Source organism: Rhea americana, unplaced genomic scaffold (assembly GCF_003343005.1).
Source record: "Rhea americana isolate MKP2758 unplaced genomic scaffold, rheAme1 scaffold_85, whole genome shotgun sequence".
Classification (NCBI taxonomy): domain Eukaryota; kingdom Metazoa; phylum Chordata; class Aves; order Rheiformes; family Rheidae; genus Rhea; species Rhea americana.
In genome coordinates, this window is record NW_028187034.1 from 1,045,588 (window position 1) to 1,055,823 (window position 10,236).

General features: G+C 36.4%; 1 protein-coding gene across 11 annotated transcripts in view; it reads right to left on the reverse strand.

Moving 5' to 3' along the window:
• TNRC6B (trinucleotide repeat containing adaptor 6B) overlaps window positions 1-10,236 on the reverse strand; it is a 133,452-nt gene that overhangs the window by 122,715 nt on the left and 501 nt on the right. The gene's annotated exons all lie outside the window — the stretch shown is intronic.

Below are 10,236 nucleotides of genomic sequence, written 5' to 3' on the forward strand. Positions count from 1 at the left end.
TTTCTTCTTCCCCTCATGACTCTACCACAATGTTTATGGAAAACTGTTGAAAGTGAGGCTACTGAGAGTACCCTATCTTACTGATCAACACTGTCTTTCTGAAGACATACCCGTGTCCATCTGTTTCTTGCCTTCAGCTGTAAGCTCTTTGCAGCACAGAATATTCATTCTCTCTCCTCGCTCTTAAGCGGCAGCAACATAACAGAGATTTGGTAATGACTACAGCACCTAGCGGCTAAAACATAAGGTGGCTACTAACTACTTTCTCACTCTAAATCAAGGTTTTATTCAGTTAACACAATGAAAAGAAGTTTTTAGCAAAGTTCAAAGTATCATAATAGAASTCATTCTTTTCAATTGCTCATCTTCTACTCTCTCAGATCTTGCAAACTAATGCTTTCAGGAACAAAAAAGAACTATTTTATACGGCTCCTATTACTTGCTTCTGCTTGATAATGGCAGCAATGCTGGAAATTCTAATGTAATACAAGCAGTCATCTAGCAGGAGTATTTCAAACGCCATGTAATTTAATGGTGCTTTGGGTGGCAAACACGAGGATGTAGAGTCAAGAGACTCAAAGTGCCAGCCATTCATTTATACTAGCATTCCCAAAGCAGTGGAAGCAAAACCAGTTTTGACACTGGCAAGCCTTTATTTCAGGACATTCACATAATAAGAGAATGTCTTTAGAACATAGAGGACTTGAGTTTAGGTGGCAGGAGGAGGGGGATGTCACACTAGATCAGAGACAATAAACATTTTACTCAGCATGACAAAGAGGTCTGCTTCTCAACAGCTCAACTTTAAATCAGAAAGCTATAGATAACTACTTTTCTGCTGATCATCCCTACAAAATCATCCCATTGAGCTGTTTATAACATGAAAGACAATTAAGGATTAAAGGTTTTCTTTTGAGCCACAAGTCACAGTCCTCAAGACCTACGCGACAGCATGTTTATCAAAAACAGCAGTAGCAAAATTAAAACTGATAAGGTAGTAAGCAGGCATGAGCAGAGAAAAAAGGGAGGGGAGGGTTATCCACTGACAATTGAATTTGAATTTCAACAGTTGCAGAAGTTATTCATAAAGAGCACTGCTAAAACCTTTCGAACACATCACAGGATTGAAAGACACTGTACCAGTTTGCACCTTCTTCCTGTATCAGGAAAGTATCAAAATATCCTCCTCCTGAACTATTCTTTATGAGTTATCTTCACAACAAGAGCTGCATTGATAGGAAATTCACACTAATGTGGCAATGCTGGTGCTAACTCCTACAGGAATCATGATACTACTTTCTTATGTTTGACTGTTACACACAGAGAAGCTTTAGATCATGAAAACACTACATCCTGTAATGCAATTTTGGGTAAACCTCTATATCCAGGATGGGTTGAGACAGTGCCAGGGATAGGGTTGGGCAGAGGGAATGAAGCTTAAGTAACAATTTGCTGTCCCCCCTCCCTTTTACACCCTGATTTTATTTTAAATGAATGCTCCATATTTTACACTTATTGAGTCATTATTAACTGGGTTTTTTGTTTTACACGAAGACTTTCTATTTGATTTCCTACTAATATGATTTTATATGCAGAGAAAGAAGTTCAAGTTCTTAATACTATTATTGTGGAAAAAAAACAAATAGTAAGTTGTTAAGCAAATAAATACAGACTATACCTGCAGCAAACATCAACTTTCAATAAAATCAGCTGCCGAGCTTGGCTTCACCAATATTAATAGCTTAACATCCATATGAATAGTGCTCCTCAGGTGTTTATGCACCTAAGAAATGACAGGAAGCTCATTTTCATGAATTTGCTTTCTAACAACGTTATTCCAATCTGCTTTAAAAAAATGAGGCAACACATTAAATTTTTTATGAGCAATTTTTTTTTTAATTCAAAAACAAAATTAAAGTTATCAGCAATACAATTTTGGTCTTCAACACTGCAAACTCTGGTAAGCATGCTCACCTAGAACTACTGAATGTGGAACTACTAAAGAGAGAAGTTTTGGACCTGCTCAAGAACGTGCAAGTTTGGGGCCTCAATTTTCACTCTTTTGGGGCTAGTACAAAAGAATTCTTCAATATTTACATCTAATTCCCTCTAAAAGTGGCATTTAAAAGATAGGCAAGCTGTACTTATTATTAGCTCAAGATTATGCAACTCCACCTTTCAGCTACCCACTCGCAATACAAAACAATTGATTTTCAGTCGAGACTGTCCTACCATACCTAGAAACACAGGCCTTTGAATTTGCTCCTAGTTTCAAACGCTTCTCATTTTTAAATCTTGGCTTTTGATCACCATATGTTCAAAACTGTAGTACAAAGGGAAAAAAGGTTGATTGAATTAAAGTCTGTAAAACTAAAATTACTTTTAATTTAGTAAATTTACATAATCAGACTTCTTCCACACAGTTCAAGCAGGAAAAAGTTGATATATAGTACCCATGCATCAGTTTATCTAATTACCTAAACTGGTAAAAGTAACACTATCCAGCCTTGGGTAAGTATAGACTTAGAGCTAGAGACAAAACAGTTCAATTATGTCATTGTATTCTTGCCCTGAGGCCACCGCTACTTTATATTGTCAGGAGCAGGAGTGTTTTCCACTGTTTGGTAGCCAGTGATAGAAGTGTTCAATACAATGAGACTTCCACCTTTCTTCTGAAGCACTTCTGCATGACCTCATGTACCATTTTATCAACAGGAGGTCCTTCTCAATTTCAATTCATTTTTCWGCAATATGTGAACTGTCAAGGATAGGAAAAAGAAAGAAAAATGGCCCTTTAAATATGAAAGGGCCAGAGGAGTTAACTACCAACAGAAAAGAAGCAGTTCCAGCTGCTTCTCTGTGTACTTGAGAATTTAAAAAGCCAGAGGGGGGGGGGGGGAAAGTTACAGGCAGCCAGTCTACTGGATCATATGTAGAGTAAAAAGCCACTATGTAAAAATAAGACAGCAACATTGCCACTTTTCCTTTATCCTACTGTAAATTTTGTGATTCTTGCTATTTTCCATATAACCTCAGGTGCTGGAATTGACTATAAAAACTTCAGCTTTCTATAAAAAAAATTAAATGCTATAGTAGGAGACAAAAGTTTGAGAAAAAAACTAGGGATTCAATGTGTACTTGGTAAGAGCAAAAAAAAAAAGCAGGTTACATCAAGCACTTCTCTGGACTTGAGGAATATCGCTATTTGAGAGGATGCAAGCTTAAGCGATAAGCAGACTCAGTACTTTCAAGTAATTTTTTTTTCAAACAACACCTCTCTAAGCTCCAATGCCTATGCAAATTCTATTTTCTCTGATGCACTGTAATGTTTTCCAAATGGCTGAAGCTAACATAGCAGCAAGTAAAATATGTACTTTTCAATAAATGAGATATTTTTGAATTTTCTTCTTCCCCAGGAAGTTTTCTTTCACTTAGTTTCATTTCCTCTAAGTTTCATAAAGCTTACTAAAGTAATTACTTCTTTTAAGAAAATATTTTTGACTACTGGATAGAAAACAGTATAAAACACCTTCTTTCCTGAAGTATAAATGAGAAAGCCTAGCTATACAGCAAAAGTCTTATTCAGCGCAGTTAGCATCAGCAAAAACATGGGTAATATTTCCCCAACTTTTTATTAAGCACAGCAAAGACTCTGAAAACCAAGTAAAGTCTGCACATATCCTTCTTACAGCCACCATACCAGTCACAGAAAGTGGACAAACACTGGATGACTGCCCAAATATTTATCCAAGTGAAAGGAGCAATTTTAGAAAAATAAAATCAGCTTAAGCTTTAGCATCTCGCTTTGTTCCGAAAGGCCTAGAAAATACATGCCATATAACATCCAGTATTATTACTGTAAATAACAGCAACCATACCCATTTAAAACCACAACAAAAAGACTTCGTATCGGGGTAGGGGAGTACTCCTAAAGACAGCATTCATCTTTAAAACCTTCCAACAGGAGAAAAATTTCAAAACTATGAAATATTTGAGTTTGTTGGCCACATCAGTTAAAAGGGGTCTCTACTTCAATAAATGGTCCCAAACACACACAGTGGCTTGATTTTCTTTCATTCCTGTTCTCCTTACCAAAAAGATTCACCTATATTTTTAATTGCAAGAATGCATAGCTGGTACAATGCCGTTCCCCTAAAGCAGAAACTCACAAAAGTCAACAGCCTGAAAACAAAATCCTTCTGAGAACCTGATTATATATGGAAGGGTATGAATTTAAATCACCAGGTCTGCAACAGTAAAACTTCCTCTGTGGACATGCATTTGTGCCACAGTAAATACTTTCAGCTTCTCCCTTAGGAGCAGTTTGAATTCAACTTAAAATCCAAACACAAATTTGAGAATAAATACTTTCCATCACAGAATTAAACCGACAGATTTATAGCGGTGTAATTAATATAATCACAGAAATGTAACTGGGAAAAATCTCAATTAGAAAAATCCTAGAGAGCGTAAACAAAGATAGATATTAAAACCACAGAAGTCGCTAACAAGCTAACAACATCCTAAAGTAGGTGTTTTATTTATTTATTTATTGTTACAAGTGATTTTCAACTGTTTCAGGTCAAGGATGAATCACAATTCATTTTGGAATGAAGTACATTTTGTTTTCTGTAAGAAGCTGGGCCAAGGGAATGAACTGCCTTCCTCTAAAAAAAAAAAAAAAAAAAAAAAAAAAAAAAAAAATCAGCATCTACTTTATCCTAAGTTCATATGAAAGGCACCACTTTTTAAGCTAGTGCTTTCACTTATAATATTAACTTAAGGTTTCTTAAGTCATAATGTGTAAGCAGAAAAGTGGGACATTTGAAACAGTGTTTCATTGTATTAGTAAATGTACAGCTTATTTAATCTTCTAGAAAATCTACCTTCTGAAAAAACTTCTAATCAGAAAGTTATGGTATGCTATGTCCAAAGGAGATTCTACAGTGGGCTGCAGTAAGAAAATAAGATGTGCTGTATTGCATTTTGCTTATCTCCATAAAAAGCAATCAGACGTCTGTAATGATACGAAAACTTTCCCAGCAGAGAATTAAAAGGTTTTCAAATGTACAGAAGAGTTGGGCAACCTGTATCTCTTCAGCTACACACAGTTCATCAGACAACCAACATTTRTAACTAGACTGTGCTGACATAGGGTTGCTGAGTAATTTATACTCTTAGCTATAGGAAGAAGCAAGACAGGAGGGACTACTCCTATTAACACTGCTGAATTGCCCCAGRATCAATGCATGCTTAATTCACAGCGGACCAGCAAGTCCCTGAAGAGTTACTTCCATCTCCTGGGGCGGACACATTTCTTACAACGCACATGGTACAGCCATGAGATTTTTGTAGAGAGGTCACAGGATCAAGAAAGTTGGTAAGGATTGCCTTAGAGCAGCCCAGAATTTTGTCAACTCTGATACTGTGCAGATTTAATAAATCAGTCTTAAAACAAGAATGCTGGCATAAGGCTTTGCAAACATTTAGCTTCTTGATTTAAAACATACTTTTAATTTGTGAAACTTTCTTGCAAAGCTTTTTTTTTTTTTTTTTTTTTTCTTTTAAGAGGAACACCAGTCCCAGTACATGTGACAACTGGAGAAATGAAAAAAAAAAAATTAAAAACTAAATTAACTATTAAAATATAGGCTAAAATCTGAAAACCTCCAAACTTAAAGGAAGTTACCAGTATTTGTAAGAATTATGTTCTGCTATGACCACTGCCAAATTAAACAGCACAAAAGAATAGATTTCTCAAGACTTCTAAGACTTCTTCTAAAAACTTTTTGAAGTAGTTTCTCACTGTAGTATTTTTTAATAGGACTGTCAAGAACTAGGATGAAATTATAAGAGTATTAATGAATTACTTATATTGCTACTCATCTGGATAATTTACAGGGCTCCTCTTCAACAGGCTTCATATTTAATTATATCACCTGTTTCCTCTCTCAAGCTATCTAAAAATTATCAACCCTTTGTTTTGCTACTTTGCTTCTTACGCTTTCATGCATTAATTAGATTTTTGGCCTTCAATCTTCTCCCTGACAGAGTCAAAACGTACTGATTACTAATTTACACTTTACATTTTGACCAGTCTCCTACACTATGCAGCACGAATACTATCTTACAGTACCTCCCATTTCTCCTGTCAAACAGTATGTTTGTCCACAGTTCCAGAAGCTAAACTGGTTAAGAGCTGCTTTCAATTTTCATTTTACCCTTTAAAACAGATACTTAAAAAAAAAAAAAAAAAAAAAAAAAAAAAAAAAAAAAAAAACCACACAATGAAAGTTTCAGATGAAGCACCATTTTTCCCCACATTTTTCATAGAGGAATCATTATGTTTTCTCTAATCCCCACACATTATATCAGGAAATACACGCAAGATATCTGATTTCTGAACTACTAAAGCTGGCAAAGCCCAGAAACGCAATCTGTACTGACTAGCTGAAACTGGAAAAGGTCATCTCCATAGCTCACTACATGGTAAACAYAGAGCATATCCAAACTCCAACCACAACCCTCACACTGATGAAAACTTTAAAACCTCAGAACATTCCCCTACAACATGCAAACCATAATAACTGCAAAAACACCCTTCCCTTCTTACCGCTGCAAAAATGCRAAGGGAAAATTTATTTAATATACTCTTTGCCTACTGTTCCACCAGAAAAAAAATACACAAGATTTTTGCAGTAAAACATATTTACTTCCCTGAAGAACAAATAACAAAAAAAATGCTCTGTTTTTGTGCAGTGCAAAGGAGGAACATAAAGTGAAGAAATGTAAAGACATATGAGAGAGCGCTTTTCTATCTGCTGAAAATGACAGGGAATAGAAGTCAGAATATTCTGATTAATATTACGCTAGTCAACCTACAAGCAGAAATACCAACTGGCAACTCCTTGTCTGACAGTGACAGCTGGTCAAGTACCAAAAGTGCCCCTACTTCTATTAGCAGATGGTAACAGAAAGTTTAGTTTAGATTCAGAACAAATTAATAATTATTCTTCATTCCCTCTTCCACTATGTGCTGAAAGAGCAACCTTAGCATATGTACATTATCTGAAAAGAGAGAAAGACAATAAACATTAAGATAAGGAAGTCTATCGGCAAGAATCCAGAAGCCTTATTCTATTCCAACCTCATTTTTTGTTGGTTAAACCATTAGAAATATATGTTCTTAGCGGTTAATTCCACGTATCTGTGCTAAGTCCTTCCTATTATAACTGAAGATTGACATCTTGTTATTTTTTCCCCAAGATAATACAACACTTCACAAGTGTTATTTCTGAAAGTACAACAAAAATCATTACAAGCAACTCCAAAGATAATTCAGGCACACACATTATAAGCACTGAGGAAGGCACAGAAAAGTTTCATGTTAAAAGGAAACCCATGGTTTACATTTGGTGGCATCAGATCCCTCCCTTAACTGTGCATATCATATGAAGACAAACACCACCAATTCTTCACAGTAACAGATATACTGATCCAGAAATTACTTGTAGAAAAAGCTTAAGTGGGAAAATAAAATAAAATAATAAAGAATTGTAGATGTACTGCAGAATTCGTGAATCTAATAGCACTAGGGAGCAATTACGGAGGAAAGTCATGGGAAAGAAGGCAGAGAATGATGACTCTTAATCATCATTACTATTACTGTACAAACCAGCGAGTATCTACGTATAAAAAGATACTGTGAGGGGAAAAAAGGTAATAGCAATAAATAACTAGGACAAGAACCTTTGCATTCCACAGGAGATGCAGACTAAAGTAACTGAATCATTACACAAACTATTAATAAATTTATTAAAGTCAATAACTAAACTATTTTTTTCCTTTTTTTTTCTTAAAAAAATTAAAAGGACTTGTGTTTTAGGCTTATTTTATGATTTCCAGTTGATATAGCTTAATTGTACATCCAAACTCTTCTGTGAGCAGAAACACTAATTTTGCTGGGGGCAGGGGATGAGGAAGCGGGGGGGACAACAAACCCCCAAATAACAAGAACCATTTAAACACATTTTCAAATGACTTATTGTATGGCAGGCCTCTAATTCATTCCATTGTTTTGGATGCAGCTATCTCCATACATGATGTATACTATACGTTATTTCTGCATAACAAACGTATTTCTACTTCCTATGAAAGGAAGCAAATCCAAGGCAAAATATAGTATCTCAGAACTATTTATCATTTCCTCCTAAAGCTCTCCACTCTTCAAGTCATTCTCCAACATTAGTGAACTATACACTATATGAAGTTTTAATGATCAAATACGCATCACCAAGCAAAGCTGTGACACACATTCCACCTCAATGATTTCACGAGAATGCATAATCGCACAAACTCAGGTAGACAATACTTCTCTGATTCACACCTTCAAGACTTTTTTCAAAGTATCTGAGATAGCAAAACCTCATTTATAAATTAAAGCTTAGATCTCTAGAGAAATTTACAGCTATGTAAAAACTGCAGTAATGCACTAATACATACAGCTGCTTAGTCAGGATACACAAACTATTTTATAACTACWGCTGCAATTGTTCCAGTCTTTCCACCTTAAGGGACTTAATTTCCTCTATGAAGAAAGAGAAACCATGACTGAAAGTATGCACATCAGAACTTCACCAATTAGCACAGGCAACTGTGAGCTAATTTTGTACATGTTTATATAGTTTTACATAAAATTGTATATTCACAAATAGAATTTTTATCTACAATACCTCTAGGCAAGGTGAAAATAAAAAGTATAATGCTAATCTCACCTAATTTCTATGAAATAAGATCTGCTTATTATTATCCTTGTTGCCCCCAAAACTTCACAACAGGAAAACTAACGTAAACTTACTACCTCAAGGGGGTTCCACTCCTCCTTCCCCAACCTCAACCTTTTGCAGAGCTACTTCTTTATGCAGGACTGACTAGTTTTACCTGCAATTGAGTTACCAAACACAAGCAAAAAGCTACCCTTACAAACAACTCTTGAGGGAAATCTACACTGCAGTCACTACACTAACTGCAGGTTGTGCAGAAAAACTTGATCTTTTTTAATTCAGGATCTCAGGTAATGAAGCAGATGAGAGCATTTACTCAGCTTTTCAACAGCAAGCACTTTCCCAAGAAATGTCTCATCATGACCATGGTAAGAGACTACCAAAACGTTGAGAAATCGCACTGTAGACCGACAAACTGCAATGTAGGTTGAATCTGTGTAGCTATTTAACAATTCTGTAAGTTAAAGCTGTTTCCCGTACAACACTTACATTAAAAACTAAAATCCAGTTTACCTGAATAACAATATTGCTGGAGACTAGTAAGTAAACTAGATCTTTCAAATACGGAGCTATACAAACCACAAAGTTTTACCTACTACTTTTCAGTAAAATTAAGATTCAGTTTTTGGTAGAGGATAAAAAACTGGGTCACTGAAACCTAGCAAGTCATGCTTAAAAATAAATTAATAGTTATTAATAATTACTATTATGGATATATTAAAAAATGAATTAGGTAATTCCAGAAGTACTCTGCAAGCTATACACAGAGATACAGAAACAAACCTACTTAGTAAAAGCCTTCAAAGTTAAACTTGGAAAAATGAAGTATCATGTACAGTATTAAGCATGTCTATTTTAAGCAGGAAAACACTCTGTTAAAACTCGGTTTTATTAAAATAATTATGTCCTATTTAGATGCTACCACATGCAGTATCGTGAAAAAAATACGGGCGTGCAGAATGCCAGGCTACAACCAGCGTTATCCAAAGCTGTCGAAGCGTCTCTTGAAACAAACATTCGCTTATTTTCCTACTCGGTAAACTTTTTTTTTTTTTTTTTTTTTTTTTTTTTTGGCGTGCCTGGGACACACCTCTAGGCACGGACACTCCTCCCACCCACATACACACATTTTAACTAGCAGCATGTTCAACCCATCCAGTGCGGTTTGTAGTGGTATCGACATAACCTCAGGACTGTCCCCACACTACACAAATCACTTTTTCCCTCCAACCACGGAAAGGCTCCTCGGGGTCCTTCCGCCCTTTTACGCTCTGCTCGCTCCGGGCGGGCGGCTCCTGGCCCGAGGGTGGCCGCGCTCGGCAGCGGGAGGCACCGAGGGCGCAACGCTGCGCGCCGCGGCGCCGAGCAGCGGCCTCGGGGCCGCCCGCGTTGTCCCGCGGGGAAAACCGGAGGGGGCGGCGGGACGCGCAGCCGCGGCGGGGAGGGGGCGGCG